This window comes from Melanaphis sacchari, unplaced genomic scaffold (genome assembly GCF_002803265.2).
Source record: "Melanaphis sacchari strain LSU unplaced genomic scaffold, SCAv2.0 Contig13_pilon_pilon, whole genome shotgun sequence".
Lineage (NCBI taxonomy): Eukaryota > Metazoa > Arthropoda > Insecta > Hemiptera > Aphididae > Melanaphis > Melanaphis sacchari.
The window spans coordinates 98,610-113,775 of NW_020270588.1; positions in this window are offsets into that span (position 1 = coordinate 98,610).

The window sequence follows — 15,166 nt, forward strand, 5'->3', positions numbered from 1 at the left end:
GTGTGTGCCTATATTATATTTAATAATATTATACGTATCTCGCGGCACGGTTACGTAAACCGTATAACCACCACCGGTGTGCCAATGCGGCGGGGCATATTCAGACAGTGTGTGTGTGTCTCGCGTGACGAAATTCGCGAAAACGAGGAAGAGTTTCGAATCGTGGAAATAACTGCCGCGAATACGTTCTATACACCGATACGTTGGAGTTTGAAAGAACAGATAATAAACATTAGAAAATCGTATACGCCCACCTGTCTACGCAATACTACGACGACTGCGTAAACAAGATAAAAGTTCGATAAAGATTTAGTTTTTGCAACCTACTAATTTTCGGAATTTTTAAGTATACTAACTAAGCAACATATACATTTTCAAATTCTTATGATTTTTTAGACCACTTTGGGAGTGTCTTTTGGCGATAGAATTCTCCGATTTTCAAACGTGAACCCTTCGATTTTACTAAAAATTATTTTTAGTGGCTATTTTTATTTTATTTTATTTTTTTTTTTTTTTTGAAAATGTTTAACTATTTTATTTTAAAAATTTAAACGAAAAGTTTCTCAGTTATTAAAATGTTCATATTAAAAATACTATAATCCTTTACAAATAGTTTAATACAAGTTTAAGGTAAAATGTAATATTTAATTTAGTAGATATTCATTGTACTTGGATTAATTTTGTCAATTATAAATGTGATAGATAAAATTACTTAACTATTTAAATCACCACATAACCACATTTCCCTCAAACCAATTATCATAAATGTGTGTCTGTAGTACACAAAGTTCCAATAGCTGTGGAATGACTCCTTCAAATTTTGAATGGTGGTGAAATCTTAATGTTGACGAAATTGTATATGGTTTTGTAAGTTTTCTTCCTAGTTTTTCAAAAAGTTTTGTGTTTTTTTGACTGAAAACCTGTAGATTGTACTATCGTAGATACCTACATATTTTTTCAACCATTAGCTGTAATATTACTATGAATGATTAATAGGATTTGAGACAACAACATGTAATTGAAATTTCGTTTCAGGCTAACTATGCACTTAGTGACGTAACTACAGTGGCACGTGCATACACCAATACACCATCATACTGTAATCTCAAATTTTAGAATTGTGTTTACAAACATAAATTTGGAATTCAAAAAATTCAATATTCTCTAAAAAAAATCTTGTACTTATACATTCTTTATACCAAGTATCATATCTACCGCCAAGGTGTATGAAATGGAAATTATCAATAATAATCTTTATCGTATATTGCATATACTGCACAGCATAATAATTTATCATTATTATATTTAAATAAAACACATCATTTTACAATTATTATAAAAACGAATTACAAAATAACTTTGCTACTGTTAGTACAATTATAATTAATTTATATATTAAGGGGCGGCCTTGGACCCTATTACTTGTCATTAAAACAAATCGTTTACTAAACAATTTAAAAATACGAGTATTTTTAAATTTGTTTATTGTATATACTATCTAAACACTAAATAAAAGTATAATCATATATTAGACTTATATACGTCATCGTAGAGAGGTTAAATTAGTATAATTATAGATTCTGGACAGAGTGATGTATTGATTTAATATTTAAGTGTTTTTTTTTTTAAGTTATCATCACCAAATAGTTCAATATTTATTTTTGAAGTATAAAATTGAATTAATTTAGAATTTTAAGGGGTAAAATGACTAAAATGTAAAAAATCTTTGTATAAAAAATTCCAGGAAAAAAATTACGGATACCTGTTGAAGTATTTACGCAAAACGGATTTTCGATCAAATAGATTTTATTTTTGTCATAATTATTAAAAAATAAATTACTATAGAGACTTGAAAATATCACAAATTCTCCATGTTTTTGCTTCCCATACAATTTAAAACTATTCTGCTTTTTTGTGTTGATTAAAAATGTTTAAATCGTATACTTTATTAAGGTTTTTTTTTTTTTATATATATGTAATATCATTTATGGTTTTAATTAAAAAAACTACTACTATTCACAAATTTTTCTCAAAAAATTAAATAATATCAAAAACACATATCAACAATTTAGTTCTAAACATTTGAAATTCAAATTGTTGACGACATCAGATATTTAAACGTACTTATATATGACTATTATTTATTTTCAAACTTTTTTTTATTATAATTCAAAAAAATATGATTGTAAAAACTTAAAAAAATCAACTGTTATTTAAATTTTCATTATCTATAGGTATATAATTTAATAAAATAATTTTAAACTATTTATAAGAATTTGTAGATTTTTTTATATAAATTTTGATAAATTTATTGATTTTGTTCTAAAAGTTTAAAAATATAATACAGTAAGGTTCTTCACAAAATTGTATTTATAACAATATTCCAATATAATTAATTGATAATATACTAATGTAGTTTTAAAAATCTAGATATTTTAAATTTAATCAAAATTCGATAATTAGTGAAAAATAACGATTTTGATTATTATTTTGTATTAAAAAAAAATATTAACTATAGAAATTTGAAAATCAGAATATACTTACGTCATTATTATTTTTTTCTATATTCGATGAAATCGCTATAGCTCATTAGTATAAAATATGACCCAAACGCAACACAATAGCGCAAAAAAAAATATTTCATTGGCGTAAAATTATTCAGACCAATTTAAACTATTTATACCAAAAACCTATTCATTTTGTTTTACGATACGTGGTATTTTTTAAGCTAGTTATTGAAATAATAGATGTTTAATATATCATTAAAACAATTAATAATATAATAGTTTACCTATAGTTATATCTTATACGAGAAAATACTTTAAATATTTTTCAATCATATTTTTTTATAAGCCGTACAAATCTAAGAGGTTTCTCTTTGGTTCTCCCTTTCTTTATTGTTCATTATTTAAATCTTGGCGAATTTTAATGTCATTAAATAGATATGATTGCATGTGGCCAATAGTTAATAGTTACATCACTACACGCGCACCAGATTGCTGCAGGGCATACGGTTTCAAAGATTTCTTGGAATAGGCACTATACGGCTATGACGTGTAGTCTATCTACAAACGTATGGATAATTGATGCAGTAATAGAAGCAATAACTTAAAATTTTAACACAGTTATTTTACGTTTATAGTCGATTATTTGCTCATTTTGCCATTTTCCCTCTGTTTTTTTTTTTTCGTTTATGGCCATTAGTTCCTTTTTCAAGAATATGAGAAGCCAATCTCTTTTCTACGTATGCGAATGTATCTCTGACGAAACTTCGGTCAAACCGTATAGACAATATTATCGTCTAATCATAAATAATAAATAGAAGGTCCCCGTATTCAAAAGTTATTCTTTGATCAGCTGTAGCACGGCCCACATAAATATATTTTTTATTTTATAAACTATTTTATACTTTTATTATAAACAAATAAATTATAATTACTGAAATGTTAATAACATTTTTGATTATTAAAAGTATCTTATTGTATTTATAGTTTTGATAACAGTCAATAGTGTGTCACTGTGAAATTCCATAAATTAATCGTATACCTATATGTTTCACGTACAGTATCTTTAGTCTTTACTAGAATATTTTATGAATTTCTTTCAGTTATTATTTAACTTATAAACTCACATTAAATAAATTATTTAAAAAAAAAAACCGACAAGTACTTCGACTGATTAGCTATAAAGAGATTAAAATAAAATCAACTATTTACAGTAATCAATGGAAGACATTCTTGTGTGGATTTATTCATCAGGTATTGAGCTAAAGAAAAACTTAGTGAAAATGATAAATGGTAATAACCACGAACGAACATGGCTATGATGTTTAATAAAACAGTGATACGATATACAATTGTAATAAGCTTCTATAATAACGTACTCGTTTCTATAAAAAGACTGCTACTACAGAAGAAATATTGAAATTACTGATTCCACTCATAAAAAAAAAAATTTGTAAATTAATTTAATTTATATATGTATAATCATTTAATACGTATATTATATTTATAAATGTTTAGGTATAGTTCTAAAGTAATTATGAAATACTCAAAATAAGGTATGTTGTGATGTTATATTGATTTTTGAAAAAGGTATAAAGTTTTTCAACAAGAAAATTATAAGTTTGTAACAACATATAAGAATATTAATCTATATAAACCTATATAAATAATATTTAAAGGTTAAAAAAAAGTTATTAGTCAGTATTATTTCTAACCTCCCTCAAACTCTTAATTTTTTTTTCATTTTAACCACTACTTACCTATAGGTTAAATGTATTTGAAATATATAAAAATAAATATTTGAATAACTATATTTTAAATTAATTTATAAATTTAATGAAGAAAATAATTTCGAAATTTTACATTATTTAAGTTTGATTTTAGATTCACAATGATTTACGTTTTTAATACATAACATATAAACATAGGTTAATTTTTTTCTTTTCTGCAATCCACATGTCTCTACTTACCAATAAACAATGAAATTTAACATTACTATTTTTATACAATAACAAAATTTAGCAAAATAATTTATTATCTATTTATTAATTATTATATAAATATCACAATCAATATATCACTAATCACCAATTAGTATCTTCAGTAGGTATTATTTCGTTTTTTTTTTTTCGATATTTTTGAAAAGTATTCAAGAAAATATAGATTTTAGGTACTTCTTTTTATCGTTAATTTCACTAAAATAATATTAATATGATTTATTATATAATTTATATTAACTATTAAATATTATAATAAATCACGATATTTTTATAATACACGAATTTAGTTATCTAATTAATAAAATTTCGTGTTCATAATATGGTCTGTGAAGTTTAATGATAAACATATTTTAAAATACAAAAATATATAAGATTTACGATAATAGGATATTTCCTAACAACATAGTTATATAAATGTATAGTCCAATTGGTATATAAACAAGAAAATATATAATTATTCAAAAATACATATAATTTGTTTATAGTATATTATTTAATGTTTATAAATACATTTTTAAATTCTGAGAATAATACTTTCCTTCTTATTTATTGTTCAACAACCTTGCCTCCTAGAATTATGTTTCGATTTGTCGTTTGGAATAATTATACAGAGATTGTTATCTGTTTATTATGTAACGAGATCAATAAAATAAACTCCTTGTCAAAAAAAAAAATAAACAATAAATTTATTGCATTACGTATATTAATTTTGAATATTTTAAAACTCATTGAAAATCGCAAGGACATATATTTATTAACGAGAAATTATATAATAATGAGAGCAAATCAAATGACTTTAAACTTTGAAGTGTATTAAAAAAAATATAGTGAAAACCACAAATCACGCTGAATTAAAAATAAACAAAATAAATTATGATATAACAGAAAATTTTACTAAAACAAAGCTATAATACACGTAGTATAATGAAGAGAAATGATGAATTCACATAAACTAAACATAATATATATTATTCGTGTTTAAATATAAATATTACTAAAAAAATTATGCATATATAAGTATATATAATCAAATAATAAGACAACTTAATTATATGGATATATTACGTCATAAAAAAAAAAGAAGATTTTTAGTTGTAATTATCCAAATTAAAATTAATATGTATACAATTAATATTTACATGTTACATTACACTGACATTACATTGACAAAACGCGACAATCGTGTAATTTATTTTTTTATATATTTATTATTATTATTATTACTGTTTTTATTTAAATGTGTATCTAATTAATAATAATAATAATAATTTAAAATTATATTTTATGTATATAATAACTATTTATATAATTAGTATAATGTCGCGAAATTTTTAAAATATAATTTTTTCAAATGCGACTGAAATATATCGTTGATTTTATACTTATATTTTAAATTTATTTGTTATTATGGCATTTAAACGTGTATTGGTGTTATATAAATATAACACTGTCAACAATAACAATACTAAGTTGGTATAATCGAGTGAATAATATGCTTTGTTAACATGTACAATAGTCATATTATTATACATATTATTTGGTCATGAAATACTCATCAAATATCAATGGCAATACCAACCTCTACCTTTACAATATAAATTATACAATACCACAAAACACTTTAAACATGAAATATCTATTAAAAAAAGTATGTTATACCTAATAGGTATGCTTCGCTACTTTCTAAGTCGGTACATGAAACTCTCCACTCATCTGAAGGTCAAACTTTAGAATGTTACAAAATATTTATAATAATATTATTATGATTATCCTGATATACGGTCGCATGTGTACATCCTGGAGCATTTCTTAATTCAAGGGAAAGTTATAATGTATATGAGTATATGTAATAACTAAAATATCGAATCATTTCCAGGTTACCATTGAAATTAATCAATAATAATTCAATGATGTTTTTTTTTATATCAAGTTATGTTTAAAATACACATTAAAAAAAAAAAAAAAACCAAAAGAAATTATAGGTTTAAATCCGTCTAGACAACTTATATAAGGTGTATGCAAGAAGCAGGTACCGTTTACAGTTTAATTCGGACAAATGTGATTTATTTCATAATATATGCCAAAAATACGCTTCAACGTGCGACGCAAATTAGAAAATATTACTCAATAAAAATTTAATAGCAAAATGTCACGATAATATGAATACGGGAGTAAAAAAATAGAAATATTATTATATTCAGTGACATAATATAGACAGTAAAGTTTTTTACAATACAGACGGTTCTGCGAGGAAAAAAATCTTTAAAAATTAATTGCTACTTTAGTCGAAATATTATTTTAATTAGATATACTTTCGCGTTAAATATATTTTTGAATAGATAAATTAAAATAAATAATATGCTTTCTATCGATTATCCGAACTTAATATAATAGAAAAATGCATTTAGTCACTTAACCGAACAAACTATAGATGAGTGACATACAACGACAACGAGCCATCAATAAATTTACCTTACTTTCGAAAAAAAAAAACTTATTAAACGAGTAAAACAAACAACGTACATTGAATACTATTTGTCATAATAAACCTATAATAAAAAATAAATACTTCACAAATTGAAGTAATTAGAAAAACCATGTTAAATCTTATAATTCGTTACATGACTATAACATACTATTTTATAGAAATTATTAATCGAAGAGTTATTTTTTTTTTCCTTTTGTTTATATAACACATGCTTTTCTTTTATCAATATTATTTTTATAATTTAAAATAATAATTTTAAAAATAAATTAGGATTCTGACAAAATAGAAAGAACATCTGGAACATTTTGACCTCAATGTGAAGTTCTAAATATTCATTCTTAATCATAATATTTATTACAGCATTTCAAATTTTTAAATATATAAACATATAAGAGTGTAAAAATAAATTAAAAATGTTCTAAAGGCTTTTAGTTTTAAACTTTCAGTTTTGGCATACTTATGCTACCGAGTCTAATATATTTTTAATTAAATTTATTCAATAATTTTACATTATGTATTTCATTACCTTATGTTTTTATATTATATAATAAAATAATTTTTAAAAAGTAATCATATTTAACAATAAAAATTATACACATTTAATATTTTTTGCAATAAAAATTAAATTTTAAGTCCTATTAATTCAGAAAAAAAAATGGAATGATTAATGTTAAAAAATATAAGAATAAAGTCACAAACCGTCCCTACTTTGTTATGATGCTAGCTATACACAAACCTTAATAAATTATGTTGCTATTTTAAGATTTATGAAAATTTAAGGCTTGTACCAACACAACGTAAGAAATGATGATTCTTAAAAGCTATATATTTTTCTAATTTAATCTTAAACGATTCATGTATAGAATCAATTGAGCTCATACTTATTGTGTAAAGTATATTTTAATCGAATTAATTCAGTAACTTTTAATTCATTTTGCACTATATTTTTTAATGTGCATATTCAAAAAATATTTAAAACTGTTACACATTTTAATTTAATACTTTGATTTAGTAATTTGCTTTAAAAATTATAATAATACAATGTATTTTGCCATTTTGAAATTAAAAATTTTCTATTTGAAAGTGTGAATCTATATTTTTTAGTATAGTACATTTGGTACTACATTTTAAATTCGTATTTATACATTTATAATTAATAGATATATCGTATACCGATATGTTACTTAAGAATAATAATAAAAACAAAAACATATAAATGTGTTAAAACTGTTTTTATTAAATGCATGTGTCACACATAAAATTATAACGAATACATTGTTGATTTGTTGTATACAATTACTGTATTTAAAATTTGAGGGTTAGCTATGATTTTGACTCGCCTCTACAGTAAGCCTCTAATTTTAAAAATGTATTTTTTCGTTAAATTAATATGACCAAAACACTTATCGTTTTGTGTAAATAAATACAGAACTTTTATTTTATGTTTACACACAGTTAGTAAGTTATTCACCTTGCATAATCGTGACAAACATAAATTCACTTCGACAAATCAATTAATACATAGTATTTATGTATTTAAAAGTTATGCAGTGTAACACAATTTTATAATGACGTTTACAATAAACACATACAAACAATTTATTCGTTGTTTTTTTTTTTTTTTTTGTTCTATAATATATACAATTTTCCTAATGCAATCTAAATTTATCAATTGTAATAAATAAATAGAACATTGTTTTTTTTTTTTTACTATTATTGTTAAAATTATATTTTATATACCTTTAGTAAATTACCCATTTGATAATATTCCTTTTTTTTTTTCATTCGACGCCAAAATGGCTTTATGCCAAAATTTCCAATGTCGAAATGGCCTCGCCCAAATGACCCTTACTAATGAAATTGGATTAAAAATGACTAAAACTGTCTGATCAGTGTAAATTTCTTATAAATTTAAACATAAAGTACTCAACATATATTTATTAAATATAAAAATCGTAATACTTACAATAAATGTAAATAATTATAAAAAATTAATAGAACAGTGAGAATGATTAATGCATTATTTATTATTTTCGGTCATTTATTATTATTTGAATTATTAGTGAAACTATGAAATCAACAAAGTAAATTTCTTAGTTTTATTAATATATTTTAAAATGTTGTCATTTATAAAACTTAACAAGACTCAATTTACTATATAATACTACTGACAACTATTAATAATATTTTTTACACATTTTCCGTAAATCAATCAACTAAAATTAAATTAAACTTAAAAACATACTTTGACCTTGAACACTTTATAAAGTAAAATTAAATTTAATTAAAAAAATATATACAGGCTACTCACTGCTCTATCTGATGAATAGTAAATTTAAAATTTTTATTTTTCTCGTCATTGTAAGAAATGTGCTAAATTTGAATATGATGATAAATTATTGTATACGAAAACCATTCTGAGCGGTGACGGTGTATTGCCTTAATTTATTTTTCTATTTACAATAGAGTAAGTTTGAAGTGTTTGAACTTAACTTATTTTTGACAAAATCATTACATATATCATATTATTAGTTATTTTAATATTAAATCATACAATATTGTAGTTAACTTATAACTTATTTAACTTAATACCTACCAATTTAGTATAAAACGATAGTGTATCTAAATAATATGTTCATGGTATAAAAAGTTTAAATTAATAGTTTTTAAATGTTATTGTACATAAAAACATTAATATATACATAATGCCGAAAAGTTTCATATCTTAAGTAGTTTTAAATAATTAAAATAATTTAAGGAGTAGCTAATATACAGTAAAAAATGCAAATGTATTTTTAATATTTTTAAAGCTCTATAATAAACATTTAAAAAGAACTTTACATTTAATCTGCAAGCCTAATACATTGAAAGATAAAATTGTATACATTTTATCTACAAAATAATCTGAAATTTTGATGATTTTGACGAAATTTTTAATCTTTAACTTTAAACGCTAATAAAAATAGTAACCATTATATTTTTGATAATTATAGATCTGATAGTGTAAAAAAATTGTATGAAGTACTTTGAATTAAATTTTCAATCAATTTTATCAATATATATTGAAAATAAAAACTAAAACAGCAAAAAATTTCAAATATACCTTCATGTAAAGTATATAAAAATCTTAAAGAAGCTTTTCGTTTGATTTTGTTATTTCTAGTATACTGAAAATAATAAAATAAACTTTTTATGAAAATATCAAGATCCTTCGGATATTTATTTTAGAATTATCATAAAAAACAATATCAATTTTTATAGAAACAAGTGTTGCATATACGAGATTATGTGAAGTCTCATTAATTTGAAATACAAATATAGTAGGTACCTACCTACCAAATTTTTCGCTAACAATTTACAACTAATTTAAATAAATAAATCATTATACTTAAAATTTAAGCAAAAATCTCATACTCAAGCGATATCACTTAAATTATTATGATATTATAAAAAAAAAAAATTAAAATTAAAAACATAATATGAAAACACCTACTTATTAAATTATTATTATATAAAATCAATATATCATAGACGTAACATATTCACTTTAAAAGAATTACAATTGGGCTTGGGACAATATAAGAGAGTTAATGACATACCAATATTATTTTTAAATGTTAAGATATTGATAACTAATTAAGACATTATTTCTTTGCATTAAAGATTTTAAAGTTTAAATATACCTATATATATATATATATATTGTCAAATTATATTTATTATTCAATCAGAAAATAATACTTTTACAAAAAGTAAATCAAGTTCTTAGTACTGCTTGAAGGAAGAAAATTCCAATTAATTAAAAAAAATTTCAAGGGCAATTAAAAACTTAAATATTATTTAAGTAATAATTGTTGTGTTATAGCGACTGTTGTAAAAAGCGATAAACGATGAACGTCATTGTAATTTCCAAATAAAACATAAAAATAATTAAGTATCTATTATGTGCGGAAATCCAGCATTAAGAAAAATATTTTTGGCAGTCCAATAATTTCCCTTCAGTGTGTCAAATTTGGCCTGCGGGCCACTTATCGCCAACACCTGAATTAACAGTAACAGTAAAGTTCTCTGTCACTTTAATCCGGAAGTTGTTTTGCAACAATATCATGCAAATATGCCAATACTTTTTTAAGGATTTTAGTAATTTATTCTATATTTCAATGGATATTTCATGCATAAACTAAGTTGTCTAATTTTTCAATAACATAAAAATGAGGAGAGAATTAAATGAATATGAATGAAATGTCATTAATTTTATGTTTGTGAAGAGAAATAGGTAATAGATATTTTACATTGAAATAATAAAGAAACTTAAATGATTTTCAAGATTAAAATAATATAGGAAAATAGTCTTTGCTATATTATTATCATAGATCACATTCTCATATTTAAATTTGGTATCAGGTCAATAAACTTTAATATTAAGTATTGACCCATAGCCAACAGTATAAATATTATATGGTAAGTATATTATTTATTATTTTATGTATATGATAGATCAAAATACTCAAATTTAACAACTAATATATTTATTTTCACTTTTCGGTTTGCTTTATTTTTTTTACATTAATTACTTCTATATTTATTACTTAATAGTATTTTATTTTTTATTAATTGGATAAATTGTTTAATTTATAATACCTACTTTTTTTTAGTATTGCAATAATTTATATAGGTAAAGATAATATAGGCATATAAGAAAAGTTATTAAAAATATCTTATTTTCAATATTTCGATAACATAAATTATAAAAATTATATTAATATTATAAAATATTGTTTAACACCACTAATAGCTAAATAACCTATGAATCGAAAATTTCGCGTTTTTTGGCACATAACGAGTGTAGATACTGTATTTTAATGTATAATGATGAAGCTAATATCGACCACTATAAGCTATTTATTTCCTTTTTTTCCTAAGAATTATTATTTAACAATTCGTGCTCATTTATATAAAAAAAATTTTGTTATTAGTATTTTTACATTTATCATTATAATCAAGATACTAAATGACGGTAAAAAAAAAACCTACATCTAAGCTTTTGAAGAATATATGGGTAGATAAATATCTTAGAAATTTTTTTATATATACATAAGTATATCATATTATATTATTTATTTTTGTTATTCAAGTGATTTTCATTATTCTTTTTAAATAATAAAACAATTTGCTAATTAGTTATACACATTATATTTACATAATATATTTTTCCTTAGAAATACAACATATTTAAAATATAAGCCTAATAATGTTTATTAATTTTCATATAGGTACCTATTAACAATAATATGTTGATCTTAAAAAAACATCACAGGTTTCTTAATTAGGTAAATTTTAATATTATATTCTTACGCGATAAGGCAAATTATTGCGTATAATATAAATTTAAAAAAATCCAGCATATTTTTATCGACCAAACAATATAAAAAACAATTTTAACATTATATTCTTTATGTTTCATATTATACAATTTTAAAATGAATTCTATATAATGTTTTGAGGATAAATATATTCAAAATAATATGATATAGGTAAATTTAAATTAGCTGTTGTAAATGGTGTAATAAGGATAAAAAAAAAAAAACTATGGCAGTCAAAGAAACTCAAAATTGTATTTCTTGAATTTATCTTGAATTTATTAATTGATGCAATCAATCAAAAAAAAAAAAATTAACCCGTATTTTGGACATATCAATCAAATAAAACTGAATTAAAAATAAGTGAAAAATGTGTGATTATAAAAGTGTAAGATATTACATCCTTACACAGTATTTTCAAAAATTGCGATATAAAATCTCGAATAATTGCCTAAACGAATTAATAGTAAGTTTACTTAAAATTTCATCAAATTTTCAAAAACATAAATAATTTTTAAATCGTGAGTATGTGATACGGTATACGTATTATAGGTATATTTTACAATTAGGACGTTTGATGTTTATCTGCAGATCGAGTGAAGGATCTTTACACTTCTTGGCTTTGTTCCATCTATTTAATGTCTCCTTTTCTTAGTAGTTACTTTCTTCCTCTTATTACTCAAACGATTAACTTTTCTTTTGTTGTAACAGCATATGATATTATACAATATTAACGTTATCATAATAACACAAACTAGAATATAAATATAATATACCTATAATTAAACTAGAAGGTATATAATTACCTACTACATTGTACATATTTTATATTATTATTATTATTAATTAATAATAGCTTACAAATGAGAAAAAGAAAAATTAATCAAACTAAAATTAAATATTTGGTATTTACATATCAAATTAATATATTAAAAATAAATAATATTGGCTAAAAATCCAAGTCCTAAATATTAATGATAATAACTAATAAGTAATAAAAATAATGTTGTATGTGTTATAATAATTGTAAGATTTCTGTGTTAACTGGTGGGAAGGAGAAAATTAATAGCTAAAACAGTCGCAGTAGCGAAAATATAAAAATTTCTAGTAAAACGTTTTTTTATAAAGTCTTTAAATAACATTTGAAATATATTATAACCAGTAGTGCATTTAATGGCAAAGCAAGAGAATCCGTATCCCCACTTAGTCATTCACCATATTTAATTAATAATTTACGTTTTGTTCTTAAGCGATAATATACATTATGAAATACATTGTTTTTATTATTATAATATTCTGATTTTATACTATTGGTAAAACTGATTAACACTTTTTGTAGTTTTCCTTCTTAAAACTTACTATTAATACTATTAAATTTAACTACAAATGATAATGAAAAACTAGATTAAGAACAATAATAATTATTATTATTAAGTTTATAAATGTATCTATTCATACAATTTAAAACAAGTTTCGTATTCTTATGAGAAATTCTAAATAAATAAATAAGAAGAAATGCTGTAAAATAAATTACAGATAATTTAAAAAAAATATAATCTAGTTACTTGGTAATATTATAATATTCTTTTTACATTTTTTATTTGAATCTTACAATTCAGAATTGTTTTATTAGTTAAATAAATATAAATTATATAATTAAAATAACAGCATTAACGTATATGTGTGTGTGTGTGTGTGTTTTTTTTTTAAGTTAAGTTTTTTTAATAAATAAAAAATAAAAAACCTTAATTAAAACAATATTATACCTATTTGAATATTTTCAATTTTTTGTTTGTCTGTATAATAAACCGTACATAGTCAATAATAAATCAGTTAACACAGTTTAAAAAACAGTGTTAAATTTTAATAATACAAGTCGGATGTTCATGTTTTACACGCATAATTGAGTCACTACGGCGCTGTAACCTCCACGCTGTATATATTATGATACCGTGCGCAAGTTTAATCGCGAGTTGTGCTATATAAGGTATCATTAAAAAACACAGATCCGTATGTTATGATGTGCACGTCATTCACGTATACTATACGCTATTATTTAATCGGAACATATTTATTATTCGGTCCATTGTTGTTTGACACGTCGGACAAAGCGCATCTTCTCTCTCTCTCTCTCTCTCTCACGCGCGCGACCGCGCGTGCATGCATATTGCACATATCATCACTGACATATTTATCGTGAGCGCAAACTTAATGATGATATGATATGCCTACGGCTAAATAATTTCGATTTGACGTCCAAATCAAAGGCGTGTTGACAGTGTCGTCTGCCACAGGCGCATCGTTTAGTATAATAAAAAAAATTATATTGCGGTTCACTGTTACGATAATTTATTACTTTTCTATATATTATTATTATTATTATTATTATTAATTATGAGCTATAATAGCATAATATGCTCTACACATATGAATAAATGATATGAAATTATTGAATTACTTGGGGGTGTTTATCCATAGGCAAGGAATAAGGATTATTATTAAATCCAATATTACTAGTCGCTGCATACATGATATTGTGCGTCGCCAATATGTATTGAGATATTAAAATTTATTTTATTTTTATATTATAATATATCATTTATTATATGATAATATAATGTATGTTAATATTTTGCAGAAAAATATTTTAAAACTTAGAAAACGTGTTATTTTCTCAATCAAAAATCGCCTGACAATTTTAGTTCTTAAAAATTTGTCCGGCATAAGCGAATTATGAAAATTTCGTAGTAAATAATAGTAGTAGTAATAGTAGTAGTAGTAGTAGTAGTAGTAGTAGTAGTAGTAGTAGTAGTA